Below are 15252 nucleotides of genomic sequence, written 5' to 3'. Positions count from 1 at the left end.
AATTTTTTTTTTGCTTCAATGTCCAAGAGAATCTATCAATCTTTGGGTATTACGGCTTCATCGCCATGAGGCCATAATGATTGATGAGCCATATCTCTCGTCTCGTCTGACAAGTAACAGCCTGACAAGTATAGTGTTGCCGGTTGGTGAAAAAAAAAAAGGAGTCAGTTAATGTACTACCCAATGGTGTACAGCCTAATAGTGATAACAGACATGCGGGCGTACCGGACCACGACCATGGCCCGGTCAGCATATCTCTTCCTCGCTCTCACTTATAGCCGGGGCCTAAAACCCATATTAAAATGTCTGATCAAATCAAGTGGTGTGGACGCTTACTGCAATAGGGAGTATTACCGCCAGAGAGCAGCACTATCACATATTCTAAGCCATACAGTAACTTAAACATACTATGCCTTAAACAGTTTTTTGAGAAGTTTTCACTACTTATTTCATTGATGCATCAAGGCGGTTTGTTTACAAAAGCTTACCGCGAAACACGAAAATGGAAATTTCGTTATATGTCTCTTTATCGCTCGAATAGGCAAGAGTGATAGAAACGCAGATAACTAAACTTCGATTTTCGTGTCTCGCGGTAGGCCCCTTAGTATGAGCTAGAAGCGCCCCCTACGCAGAGTTTTCCCTATTTGGCTTACTGATTTCGACTGCTGATTAATGGGCCATTTACATCCACACTTCCCGATGTCCGGCCCGAAGTCAGTCCCGGTGTCGGGCCTGATAATGGTTTTTCATTTTACTGAATATCAGCACATCGTTAACAATATTTGAAATGTAAAAAAAATAGTTCATATGAAAAAATATCCAACATGGAACCTTTTTGGCAATTATAGACAAAGTATTTTTTACATGATGAAGATGTTGATGATATTTGGTGAAACGGAAACATACTCTTACTCGAGCCCAACGTCGGGCCTGACCAAATTGTGTCAAATATAACCATAAATCTAAATTTAGTGATTAAATTGGAGATTAATACCAATTTCTTTTCTGATCAAATTGGTCGATTTAATCATCCCATCTGCACTGGCTTTGACGGACATAAAGCGGGCCACCCCCACTCAATCGAACAGGCCACGGACCGGACCAAGTTATCGTCCAGTACGCCAGTCTGTTAGACATTTATCTGAAATCGCCATACCATTTGTATCAAGGTCGGTGGAAGCTTTTGTGCATTGCTTAAAATACGCAATACTGACAACGGACCAATTGTAGCTCGTCAAGGTTTGTTTTCTTCAACGAAACTTTGTTTGACCACGATTACTCAATTTAAACCACCCACCTACGATTGATCTTTTATAAAATGAGGCACTGTCATTAGCTGTAGCCTTGTCACTTAAAAATACATGACAATGGAATCCGACTCTAAGTAAACGGTTTCATGCAATATAAAACATGTTTTAAATGAAATATTTTTGTATGATAATTTAGTATTTTATTTAAAAGTGAATTAATATATATATGCTTATAACTTGTATCGTTCATCTTATAACGCACCGGTTCCGATGTTAAGTTGACACAGAAATATGTCAGATAGAAATTAATGTAAATTGCGGAGCTATGGTTGAGGCAAATGGCCACCATGGTCTAAGTTGTGCAAGGTGTGCTGGTAGGCAGGCACCATTCCATAAATTATATCGTTCTTCGGGCATTGATATCCGCCCAGCTGCCTTGTGCTCTAGACCCTCAGGGTTTGAGTAGGCCAGACTGCAAACGACCGGATAGGTTAGCGCTGGTTCTTTGGACGAGGGGGCGTGGTCTCATTTGGGATGCGACGTGCGTACGTAAGTACATTCACTCCGTTGCATTTTAGCCACACAGTGCGGAGAGCTGGGGCTGCAGGAGAGGGTGCAGCAAAGCTCGAGCATTCCAAATACTCGAACTCGGAACCAGTTTACGACTTTGTTCCGGTTGCAGTGGAAACTGGTGGACCCTGGTCTTCTGAGCCGAAAACTTTTAGGTTAAGAGCAAAGCCAAAATGCAGGCATCCAAGATGAAGCGCGTATTTTTTTCATTTATGCATAAACCCGAGCTCGCGCGGACAGTACCATAGGCATAAGCTGGCCATACATACTAGGGTACGTCTGCGCAGTTATGCGTGTACAGTTCAACTGCACAGGTAAAAATGAGCGTATGTGGCATTCGACTATGCAGTTTTCTACGACTGCACAGGTGGCCTGCGCAAATAAGATTTTTTTGACCAGTTTACCATCTTGAAATGTACAGGTAAAACTGAGCAGGCTTCAGTTCTACGGGGATCGCGGAGATTGAAGATGTCAGTGTCATCTTTTTTTTGAGAGAAAGCGCTATGATTGTTTGTCCTTGGCACAGTTTAATTTTTTTTATTCCCTACCGTAAATTTTAGTATGGCTTATGGTGGACAACAAATAATCCGACCAAATTACGTAGATTGTTTTTGGTGCATTGCGTATGTTCTGTCCCTTACGGGCGCACGCGTATAGCACATCTCGTTGATCCTACCATCTATGACCATAGGGATAGATCGGTCTCTATAATTTATCGGTTTTTAGGGTTCCGTAGCCAAAAAAACGGAACCCTTATAGATTCGTCATGTCCGTCTGTCTGTCCGATTCTGTCACAGCCACTTTTTTCCGAAACTATAAAAGCTATACTGTTCAAACTTGGTAAGTAGATGTATTCTATGAACCGCATTATGATGTTTACACAAAAATAGAAAAAAAACAATAAATTTTGGGGGTTTCCCATACTTAGAACTGAAACTCAAAAAATCTTTTTTCATCAAACCCATACGTGTGGGGTATCTATGGATAGGTCTTTAAAAATGATATTGAGGTTTCTAATATCATTTTTTTCTAAACTGAATAGTTTGCGCGAGAGACACTTCCAAAGTGGTAAAAAGTGTGCCCCCCCCCCCCCGTAAATTCTAAAATAACAGAATGAAAAATCTAAAAAAAATATGTGATATACATTGCCATGCAAACTTCCACCGAAAATTGGTTCGAACGAGATCTAGTAAGTAGTTTTTTTTTAATACGTCTTAAAATTAAAAAAAAAAAAAATCATCAAACTCATACGTGTGGGGTATCTATATGGATAGGTCTTCAAAAATGATATTTAGGTTTCTAATATCATTTTTTACTAAACTGAATAGTTTGCGCGAGAGACACTTTCAAAGTGAAAAAATGTGTGCCCCCCCCCCCCCCCCCCCCCCCGTAACTTCTAAAATAACAGAATGAAAAGTCTAAAAAAAATATATGATATACATTCTCATGCAAACTTCCACCGAAAATTGGTTTGAACGAGATCTAGTGAGTAGTTTTTTTTTAATACATCATAAAAAAAAATTAAAAAAATTTCATCAAACCCATACGTGTGGGGTATCTATGGATAGGTCTTCAAAAATTATATTTAGGTTCCTAATATCATTTTTTTCTAAACTGAATAGTTTGCGCGAGAGACACTTCCAAAGTGGTAAAATGTGTCCAAAGTGGTAAAATGTTGAACAAGATCTAGTAAGTAGATTTTTTTTAATACGTCTTAAATGGGACGGAACCCTTCATGCGCGAGTCCGACTCGCACTTGGCCGCTTTTTTAGATATCGACTCATGATATACTCGCTAGCAAACAGCATTATTAATATTATTTAGATAGGGCAACACATGATGTCAAATTGTCCATGTCAAATTCCTTTCCACAGTGGTTAGCTTTGCTCACATGTCATATACAAATTTAGATCACATCGATATTGATGTAAAAAGAACATAAGTTCTTGCTAAACATTTATTTTATTGGCATTGGATCTCAGGCAGTGATTCAGGAAATAGTTTTGACCTTTGTGCGGATTAAAGATAGTCTATAAATTTGATATAGTTATGGCATCGTAGCGGCAGTTAACATTAAGTACTTAATGGGTCAAGCGGTCAACTGTAATTAATTTTCTTTTCGGTGACTCGTTTTCTTTCCCGCTCAGATTTAATGATATTTGTTTTTCTGTTGATTGTTTTGTTGAAGTGGACAGTTTCATTTAAAGACTGTTGCATTTAAATCATAATTAATACAAAGAAATGCCTTGCTGTGCATCTGTTTTATGCACATAGCTGAAAGATTGATAAATATATTTAAAGTGGTCTTTATAGTTCAATTAATTTAATTGTATAGTTTCTATTTAGAACATCAACATGTCTTACCAACATAGCTTGCTTCAAGTCTTCCATTGCCTTTTTTCTGTTGTTCTCACTCAAGCACGTCTTTCTACCAGACTAACTTAAAAGATGTAATAAAAAAATATTATTTTGGATATAACACTTAGGGCCACTTGCACCAATCAGTAACCCTGGGGTTAACTGGTTAAACCTGGAATTACCAGTACAATTTGACCCTGAGTTAATGGTTTAACTGGTTAACCTGAGTTAGTGGGATGGTGCAAATGGCCATTGTTGACAGTTATTGTTTTACATACTAGCACTTTCAGATAAACCTTACATGGTACTAGTGTTGTTAGTATTATTTTGATGTATATAAATGTACCTAGTTTCTGTTTCAAAAAGTTTTCTGGATGTTTTTTGTCTCTAAGTCATTTGAATGAATTTCTGTAACAATGCTATGGTGTAGTTTTAGCGTTTAAGCTTTATCTTTAAAATCATTCAGTCTTGTTAGGCTCATATCTGCAGGTATGCAGTGTCTTTCAATTCATCTCAAATTAGTCTGATTTCTTTACTTGCATGCACTATGTTCAGTATTTGGGTATGTTTGTATCCATTTTTGACAGGTGCCGGCTTAGCATAGTATGGTTCGAATTCGGAAATTGTAATTGTAGTTTATGGTATGTTCTGGCTTAGCATAGAACGGGTGGAATAGCATCGCAAATTGTAATAAGCTTATTGTGCAGAAGTCATATTATTTTTGTATAGGTTTGCGCAGTAATCTCACTTAACTGCAGTAGTTGTGGTTCCCTGTTGTTTATTTTGTTGGAGTCAAAAGTGATTGGACAGAGTTGGCAGATTGTGATGATTAAAATATATTTTTACTTGTCTTGTTGTACACAGCATACAAATATAATTGTAGTTTCCAAATTGAGTAGTCAGCTGCAGAGATAATTGACTCTACAAACTATTTTCTATGCAGGGAGGTCAGTTATCTCTGCATCTGACTGTTGTTTGGTGATGAAAGCCAACTACTATTTATAGTATTTATATAAAATAAATAATAATTATTATAATTTGCCAAATAACTCATGTTAATAGTATGTATGATTTATTGATATAATTGCTTTAAAGGATTTGTATATTGTACGCAAATTGCTGGTATGTTGACTCGAGTTGGTAGATTAATATTAATAATTGATTCATTGGGTTCTTTTGTTCTTTTTTTTATTTAGGGACTTTTAATATCTTAAGATTACACCAGTCCCATCGGACCTTAAACTAAATTATTATCATCTACGGCCTGACAGACTGACTAATATACACTATACACACACCTTTGCCTCTTCTGAGTTTGGTGTCACCGAGATGCGCCTACATCTAACCTATTATGATTCAGTGACTTCATCAATCCGCACATATTCCACCAATACATGTTGAACATCTTTTTTAGAGATTGGATGATTATTTTGATTACAAAATTAATTTTAGCCTGACTAATAAGTTGAAATGGTGGTTGGTTGTCTAATACCGTTTAGAATTTGGAAATAAAATCTTATGACTAGGCTATTACAATATTAAAAAAGGAAACTGAAGTTCAGGACCTGGAGGAGTATTCCTTCCCTTCCTTGCCTTCTGCTCTTAAGTTTGAGGTAGGCTGCTCAGTGGTATAGAATTAGCGCGGGTGGTGGGTTTTGCACGATAATGCGATCGTTCGCCTTCCGAGCGACCTTTTTTGACAGATAGACAGACCAGTATAATTTCCAGCTGCCAGGATCACGCCAGCCACCGCTGTGAGGCGGCAGGGACAGATCTTCTCTCGAATCTTTCACTCCTTCAGTGGATGAATGAGGGGTCCTTTTATACTACGTCGGTGGCAAACACGCATATGGCCTGCCTGATGGTAAACGGTTTCCGTAGCCTATGTACGCCTGCAACTCCAGAGGAGCTACAACTTCCGAACCCATTTTTGTTCTTCTCTTTTTTTCCCTTTAAATATGTATATCATTTTGGTTTTGTTTTGTTTTTAAACTTAATAAACATTTCTTTGTATATTTTATTTTGTATTATTACTATTGTTTCAAAACATGAACATTTCGCTTATATTCTCAATAAACTATATCTTAAGTGTCTTCGGTTTCTGCCTGGTGTGTGGAAGGCGAACTAAGCCCAGCCTCTTTCGTTCTTCATTTTCCTTCCGGTGGTTGGGGTCGAGTTTGGTTCGGTCGGGGGCGATCTGTCTGATCAGGTTCTGGGTTCGCTCGTGTCTCCCTCTCCTGGGTTCGTCTGTAGGACGCCCTCCTCCAGGAATGCGGTGTATTCGTCACTGGAGACTAGGAGAGCCAGCGCGCCTTCAATTTTCCACTCCTGCTGAGGCTGGTCTTCGGTCTCCAGTCATTCGCGGTTCCTGTGTCTCCTGTGGTGGCTCCCTGTCCATGTGGTTCTCCCAAAACCATCGCGTTCCGGGGTCAAAACGTAGGCCGGTTGGTAGCGATCACTGGTTGGTCCCACGTTCGCAAAGCGTTGTTTGTGCCTCACCGATATGTGGAATTTCAATTCTTAAATCGCCGGCACATTTTTGGGCGTCTATGAATTGTCTCAGTTGTGTCATCCACGCTCGAGCACGCTGTCCCAGTTGAGGGTTACCTGGGTAACCCCGAGTCAGGAAGAACCCAGCATGTTTTTACTTTATGGCAAGGCTGGGTCTATTGTTGCACCAGTACATACTGGACGAACTCAAGGCTCGTGCTCGAAAGGTTGCACGTTGTTGCCACGTTTTCGAGCACTGCATGCGGTGGCGCCTTAAGCCCGGTGCGCACACGTTACAAGTACGTTGCTTGAATGTTCAAGTTTGACCTCAAGTGTTCTGCACTGAGAACAAATTGCCACAGTTTTTCTTCGTGATAGATCTTGGTGGGAGGTTAGTCATGGCGCGCACAACGATGTAAAAATTCTTCTGGAATTGCAGCCGACATTGTTCTTTTGTGACAATATGCGGGACCCTGACCACATCTTCGAGTTCGTCTCCAAAAGTCTAAATTCGACCCACCTCTTCTCATTAATATCGGCAACATCCAGATGTCGGGCGCGTAACGCCTCCAACATCTTATGTTGCAATATTCATAGAATAAGCGGTCATTTGCATAAATTTGGGTCCGAACTAATAAGCTAACTAGCTCAGCTTAATATATAATAATAAAAAAATGAGATTAAATTCTTTGGTTCCCTGTGAAAACAATGTGGCTGCCGACGTTATACCTACTCATTTTGTATAAATTTCATCCACGGGAATACTGATATTTCGTAAATGTAATATGGGTCGCTTTATGCCCTAGTTGCATATCGACTATTAAACTTAGATTTCGAAATTTTTACAACTTTTATTTTGAGGGTCCTAAAATAGAAATTTTTTTAATAAAGAAAACATGACACTTTAGTTACGTACTTTTATTTAAAAAAGTAATTTTAATTACCCGAGACCCTTTAAAGCCATAAAGACAGGAATCTAAATATAAGTAGCTCTTAAGTATTAAAAAAATCCCGTCTAGGGAAGAAGAGAGCAAACTTGGGTTTAGCGGTTACCTACACTTATTTATGGTTGAATACTCTGTGCCGTCAAATAGTAAGATAACGTACTCACGTTATCTTACTATTTATTACTAAATTTATTTATTAAGGTGGACGTAAGAGGAATATCTTCGTAATAAAATGTGTCGTGATGTTCATGACAAACATTGTAGATCGCATCTTGTTCCTTTATGTCGTGTATATGATCTAATCTTAACTATTCAAATTTTCTAAGAGTTTTTGATCATTCTCGTAATAATTTTCATTAAAATAGATTTTCGATTAACGACGTCCATTTTGAAGGTTACGAAATTTCTGAGAATATGAGTTGTCGCTTCAAAATTGTTTCTAAAAACTGAATAAATTAAAAATATTTCGTTCAGTTTGCTCAGCGAGGCACAAAAGAAAGCGAATTCCGTCGCTTTTAAACGCATTAACGGTTGCTTTTTTTACAACCTAGAGCTCTTGAAATGATAACGCGTTATGAGTATTGTGAAGTTTAGAGTATTAAGCGCAGCTGCTGTTAACTAAAACGACTTCATAAGTATTCAATACGCGGCGTGTTAATGGCGGATCGAGCCTCCGACCTGGCTGTAATGAGACGTGCGCTCGCGCCAACTATCCGTTTCCAACTAGTGGACGGAAGTTGCCCTTATCCAATGAAGTTTGACAGGAATTAAATCAGTGACTCATGATGAATATTTACTTTTTGAACTCTAGCTCATTTAGCCGGCGCACTATGGGGTATAAGGCCCTAAAATCTGGCCAAAAATATTTTATGCTCTTTTCTCATCAAGAACCTTGTACTGATCATTTTATGGGTTAAATTTTAGGTAATTTATTTTCAAAAATATGCAATTTTATAGAAAAATAAAATAAAATTATGTAAGTATAGAATTGTTTATTTAAATCAAATTTGCACATAATTTATGTTGATCAGATGATTGAGACATATCCCACCCCCATCAAGAATGGCCGGATAAATTCGGTGTCGTATCTTTGGGGGTTGTCTTCCACCCAGCTGTATAACTGTATAACATTTGTTCTACTAAGTATACTCTGTTAATATCAGATCTGTACGACGACATCTCCGCTCCCAGCCGATTCATGAAATCGACCCCCGTGTTTTGCACAGACTCCGCCCAGTTCCCCATTCCCACGACGCAATGGTTTTGGAATTCGGCAAGGCTGGGTCTATTGTTGCACCAGTATGTAGCTGCACGAACTCAAGGCTCGTGCTCGAAAGGTTGCACGTTGTTGCCAAGCTTTCGAGCACTGCATGCGGTGGAGCCTTAAGCCCGGTGCGCACACACGTACAAGTACGTTGCTTGAATGTTCAAGTTTGACCTCAAGTGCACTGCACTGCACTCATCTTCCATATTTTCTATGTTTGTATTTTCAACGTATTTTTCCTTTTCGCTGCCTTTCGTTTCCTCCTCTTGACCAAAAACAAGTTTTTGGAGGTGAGTAGCACGTCGGTGTCCTGTTCACAGTTGAACGCTCTGTGAGGAGCCCGTTATTATTGTGGACTTCACTGGAGCCATAATAGTAGATGTGACTGCTACATAATAAGGCATTAAAAGTAATGAAATGAGTTAGACTCTAGACACTAATTATGTAGCAGTCATATATATACACTGCTTTATCTACATACATCAATATCATAAGCTTCAACAAATCAAAGTAATTTAATACTTATAAATTACTGTAAAGACAAACTAAACGTTAAATGGCGGTAATGCAAACTTTCGCGCCTGACACGCATCCATTGTCTTTTTCTATTCAGAGACAAACTAGAGTCGGGGCCGAATGCCATAGTGTACGATATTAAGTAACATGCGATATTTGTCAAAATTGTTTGCCAATGACACTTCATTTCGAATAAAATGTCATCCCAAGGACAAATCAAATTTCTTTGTTTTTTCATATAGAGAGAGAATGAAGGTATTGGTTATTGATAACCATAGATACAGGTTTGTTAATATAGGCCTTTAGCTTATCGTGTCTGAATATATTATAGGGAATACATGATGTTGTTATATGGATGTAGATAAAATAACGAAAGGTTGGTTTTATTTTAATCGAACTATGCTGCCGTATGACTCCAAAGAAGTTTTCCAAGACGTCTTGGATAAGCTACCTCACTGGCCTCAGGTTTGAGAACTTATACCTAAGGCAGTTTGATGTCATCAACCCCTAATTCATACGCTCCATCAGAATGTTTCAGAATTAAAGCAAGAAATATTACTTTGCTAATCCGCGAGAAAATAACGTGTTAGTCAATCAGTGCTAACCTGTACTTACTTACGTATTTTTACATGCAATTAATGTTCCCACCCTCCCACCGCAAAAATAAATACGCAAATAAATATAACAACCCACCACCAAAAGGACAGAAACTCGACACGTGTTTCGCCTCTCTACGAGGCATCCTCAGGAGATGCTGGAGATGTTGACGGTCTGACACCCGACAACTGTCTGAGCTGTTTTGTATTTTTTTGTCTGTCACAATGAAAAATGGTTAATAAAATAATCATCCATTTAAAGCGTTGAAAATGTACTAGGTGTAGAATGGTCGGCCATATTTATACCTTGACCAGTCTGTCTTCCTCGTTTTCGCAGTTTATGACGACTTTGTTGTTTTAGGGTAGCCAAGAGTCTCACTTAATATCACCAAGGGGAGGGTGGAGTCAAAAAGTAGCCGAAAAAACCTCGCGTGATTTGTGCACAAGCCCTTACTTTCCTTTTTCAACTGCGATTTAGTGTCAGGTGATTGAGGTATAGTGAGTTCTGATGGTGACGAGCAGTCGGGTTGTTGTTTCATTTTCCTGTTTGTGTTCAATTGATTCGGTCGTCTCAATGCTGGATGTTGTTAATTCTTTGTTTTGGAGGGGGGTCCTTGTGTTTTCTTATTTGCGTCGGACGTATCTTACTGGTTCTTTATTCATTCCCCGTCCGCTGTCTTAGTTCCCAGTCTTTGTGGGGAGGGGTCTTTTGATTTGAAAAGTTGCAATTTTCATAAACGGACAGTATCACTACATCGCCATCATCCCCAAAGAACAGGGTAAACCCCAAAATTGCGAAAAAAAAAACAGGTGTTTCATAGAAACCATCAACATATGATTCGCGAAAATTTATGACAATCTTTTTTCGCGATTTCTGCGCGGACCGGGTAAATGGAAATGAAATATCGCGCACGTAGTTAGGATGGTCTTGTTAATAAAGAACGAGGTCTACGATGTCGTTTTTTGACCGGTCGTTTAAACACAGCGCCTTTTTTAAGCCGCGAACATGAACCGTTATTTGTATTATGTGAGAATAATTTTGTGATTGACTCCAAACGTCTACAGTTATATCTTGCTTTAAGACCACTTTTAGTTTTTTGCATGTCTCATGTTTACATTTACAGCTATTTACTATTTCACCATTTGTCCTGTATTTCACGTATTTTATATTGATAATGCATGTATTGTTAACATGTTACTTAATATATGACCTCAATATGTATGGATAATTGAAACCGTCCAAATTTTTTTCACCATTATAAAGTTTAGTCCATATGGTTTCTTCCATAGAGAAATTACCCTCTAGGATGTCACATACATTAGACTTCTGTTCAATACATGAAATGTTTTTTGCGTTTACTGGCAGAACAAGAGCATTGTCTCCTGGACTAGATAAGCTTAAAATCTCTTTAGGGATATTGACAACTTCAGGAGAAACGTTTTTGCGCGGGTTGGCCCCATAGTAACACTTGTTCAATTTGACAAATATGGCCCGCAAAATATGGCCAGTGATTTTTTATCACCGTATATTTTCGTTTTCTTTTATTTAATATTTAGCTTAAGGAACCAAAATAGATCGATTTTAATATTTAAGACCAAATTAAAATACATGATTGTAATAACCATATTTATTTATTTTTTATTTTACATTTTCTCTACCTTTTTTTTTTTGTTGACGCAGGGGTAAATGCCTTTACGCATCTCACCCCCGGGCTGGGGAAGCCCATTGGGGGGTGGTATGTGGGACTCGTTCCCCCACAGCTCCCTCTGCTAATCAGAGGGAGGGGAGGAGAATACCCACTAACATCCCCTGCGGCGTCACCCGCGTTGCCCTTAGGGAGCGTCATGGGGTCGTTTGTGGCATTCCATCCGCGACGCCCCCCGGCAGCCCGACCCATGTGTGTCGGTCACCCGTTCCGATAAGGAAGAGAGCCAGGACGCTTGACTCTCCTCCCAGCCGTGTAGAGCCGTCCCGTGTGGCCCCCCAACCCACTAGCTCTTAGGAGGCGAGGGACTAGTTGTTGGCGAGAATATATCGCCTACGTCTCCCCCCTCTCCGTCTGCGCCGTGACGGTGGCGCATCAGGGCTATCTTCGCGCTCTCGCTCAGCAGCGGCCTCCTTCTGCGAGATGACTTCCTCGCAGAAGGTGGCTATTGCTCTCCAATTCCTGTCGCTGCCCAGCATCGCAGCTACAATGCTGTGCAGCGAGAAGTCATCGGTCCCGAGGACCACACCCAAATCCGCCCTCTCTCTGGCCCATCGACAACACTCAATATGGGTGTGCTGGGCCGTATCATCATCCGCTCCGCATTTATGGCACTGGGGCCCTAACTCCCGCCCAATTTTGTTCAGGTAATGCCCGAAACAGCCATGTCCGGACATCACCTGCGTCAGCCTAAATGTTAGGGCCCCATGCTTCCGACCCAACCATTCCTCCATGTAAGGGAGGATAGCACCTATGGTACATGTCCCATAGGGGCTATCCTCCAGCGCGTCTTTCCATCTTTCCCGGAGCCTGTCTAGGGCCCTACGCGCCGCCCTTTCGACCTCTTCTGGGTCCGGCAGTTCCCCCCTATCCCTCGCCTCAATCCTCATCTAGTACCTCTCTGACAGCACCCGAGCATCTAGCTCCCACGGCGGGGTGCCGGCTAGAAGACACGCAGCAGCATGGGAGGTTGTGCAGTAAGCTCTCGCAGCGCGCTGTGCCATCACTCTTTGCGGCCGACGGAGTAGGGCCCGTGTGGTCTCCGTCAGCCTCTCCGCCCAGATTGGCGCCCCGTACAGCGCCATACTGCGGATGACCCTCGCGTACAATCGCCTACATGGGGCGTTTGGCCCCCCCCCACGTTAGGCAGCAGACGCCCTAGCGCCGACGTAGCACCCACCAGGCGGGGAATGAGCCTAGTGAAATGCTCGACAAAATCCCATTTTCTGTCCAGAACCAGACCCAGATATTTAATATGGGTACTGACCTGGACAGCCTCCTCCCCTACCGGTAGCGTCATCCCTGCGTTCACGCGCCACATTCGCCCTCCAAAAACGATAGCTTCCGTTTTCGGGAGGGATACCCTCCATAGGGTATCTTCGAGCTCTCTTCCTCGTACAGCCACCATCGTGTCATCTGCATAACAGATGGTGACCATACGCGGAAGCTGCTCCCCCCTTATGGCCCAGTCATACCCGAGGTTCCACAGGAGGGGCCCCAATACGGACCCCTGTGGTGGAACCCCACAAGCCATAGCGCGTGCGTGCTGTCCCTGTCCATTTGTACTACTCTGTGTGTCTGTGTGTCCACGTTGGATGGCAATGCTTATCCTTTGAGCTAAATATTGGCCAGCCCTCTGGTCACCTGTGGCATCTATAAGGCGCGACGCTAGGTCCTTGTAGAGCAGACGCGCGCTTGGCCCCCACGGCCCCAGCGTTTCGACCCCAAACGCCTCGAAAATGTAGCTACTGCCGAAGGTGGCGTATTTTCAATTACACATTTTTATAAAAAAAAAAATTGTCACATTTTTATAAAATATAACTATTTTTAAAACAATTAAACTTATGCTATCCCTTAAAATGTTTTTTATTGCCCTAATCCCGGCACAATGTCGTCTTTATTCACTTTCACTATTCTTTGAGTTATATATACACTTTCACTTTCACATCTTTTCGAACTCGTTCTCGTAGACGTCGATTTTTAGTATTTTAACACCTTATAATCGGTCTCAAAACAAATGAACTGACATTTGTCACGTTTTGTAGACAGACTACCAGATATTCAGTACTCGTCTCCTTTTTATGTCTTCCTGATATCTTTGTGATTTGGATAATGTTCGGTAGTATGATGTTACTTTTCTTCGTGTATCTCATTATCTTCCACTCACTTTTAGGGATAGGAAAGGGGTAGGGGATAACATAGTTGTGCTTAGATAAGTTTATATAACGAAATTATGCTCTAATCCGCTATGTTAATACATTAACCCGTTATACCGAATGTGTACATTTAGTGGAGTTAAAATTATTTTATTACTTATGTAATTTAAAGGATTACATAAAGTTAGAACTAATAATATCTATTTATTTTTAAGGAATTTATATCCCATCCATATATATTTTTATTCAAGGGATTTATATCCCATCCATATATATTTTTATTCAAGGGCCCTTATGTTATAAGTTGAGCGAGACTGTTTGTCTTTCAGCTCAATTACGAGTAACGTATGCCGTGCCATGCTACGAGAATGCAATACGACTCTTTTTCGTATAATTTAGAGATTCGTTACCGTGCCATGCTACGTGAATGTAAGCGAACTCTTTATCTTAGATTTGACTACCGTGCTATGCTACGTGTATGTAATCGAAATCTAACATTTTTAAATCGACTTTCGATTTATATGATCAATTCGGCTTTTTAGCCTTAGTCGGCTTTCTTTAGCCTTCAGGTACCTGATAAATATTAATTACGACATTTGCATTTTAATGCAATGGAGAGATTTTGTATATACATTTATTGTATATCAAAAGTGCTAATTAAATTGTCGTACAATTGATCATTATGCGCAATTTCAATACTTTGACGTCTTAAATTTTACAATCATATATGCCATATTTATAGGGGTAGGGAACTGATTACATTCATTTCTTTCAGTGATTTAAGGATCGTCGTCGTCTTGCGTATCATTGTGCATTATACAGCTTAATACTTTATGTATTTTATTTGGCCGTTTAATATTCCTAACGGGTACGGTGGTATTTCGTCCTCTAATACATATGGGCGCTACATTTCTTTCAGGTATGCCCGTAATAGTAGCCTTTTTATATTTTGGTTTATCTTTAGCTAAACGCTTATTTACCATTTTGGTATAAATTTCGTCTCCTTTATGAAAATTTTGTGATGTAGAAGCTGATGCTTTTAAACAAGAGTGTGTAATTTCCTTTGATTGTAGCATTTTGTCTGCAATTATTTGATATAATATTTTAGTCCTTTTATTAATTGTTGCATATAAGTTTGATTAAAATTGATGTCGAATATACTACGAGAGTCTGTATGTCCGAATACTATTTCAAATGGTGTAAAACCCGTTATCGAATGTATACTGTTATTGTAAGCCATAATAGCATATGTCATTACGTCAGCGGCATCGCTAATCTTTTGCGTATACTTCGCTAATCGGTATGTCTCTATAATCGTACTATGGAATCTCTACAATTCCCATTGATTGGGGATTATTAAGGGGTTCCAATGTGTAAATTTATTTTGTAAAGGAGAAGT

The 15252-nt window shown here is 40.0% G+C and overlaps 1 long non-coding RNA gene across 1 annotated transcript; it reads left to right on the top strand.

The window, feature by feature from the left end:
- Positions 1 to 1066: 1066 nt before the first annotated feature.
- Positions 1067 to 6354, top strand: LOC133524814 (uncharacterized). Its single transcript, XR_009800449.1, has 2 exons — positions 1067 to 2547; positions 3593 to 6354. It is a non-coding gene; the product is annotated as an uncharacterized LOC133524814 (long non-coding RNA).
- Positions 6355 to 15252: the final 8898 nt, after the last annotated feature.

The sequence above is a fragment of the Cydia pomonella genome, chromosome 14, assembly GCF_033807575.1.
Source record: "Cydia pomonella isolate Wapato2018A chromosome 14, ilCydPomo1, whole genome shotgun sequence".
Taxonomy (NCBI): Eukaryota; Metazoa; Arthropoda; class Insecta; order Lepidoptera; family Tortricidae; genus Cydia; species Cydia pomonella.
The sequence above is the reverse complement of the archived record's forward strand: the minus strand, read 5'-3'. Positions and strand labels throughout refer to the sequence as shown.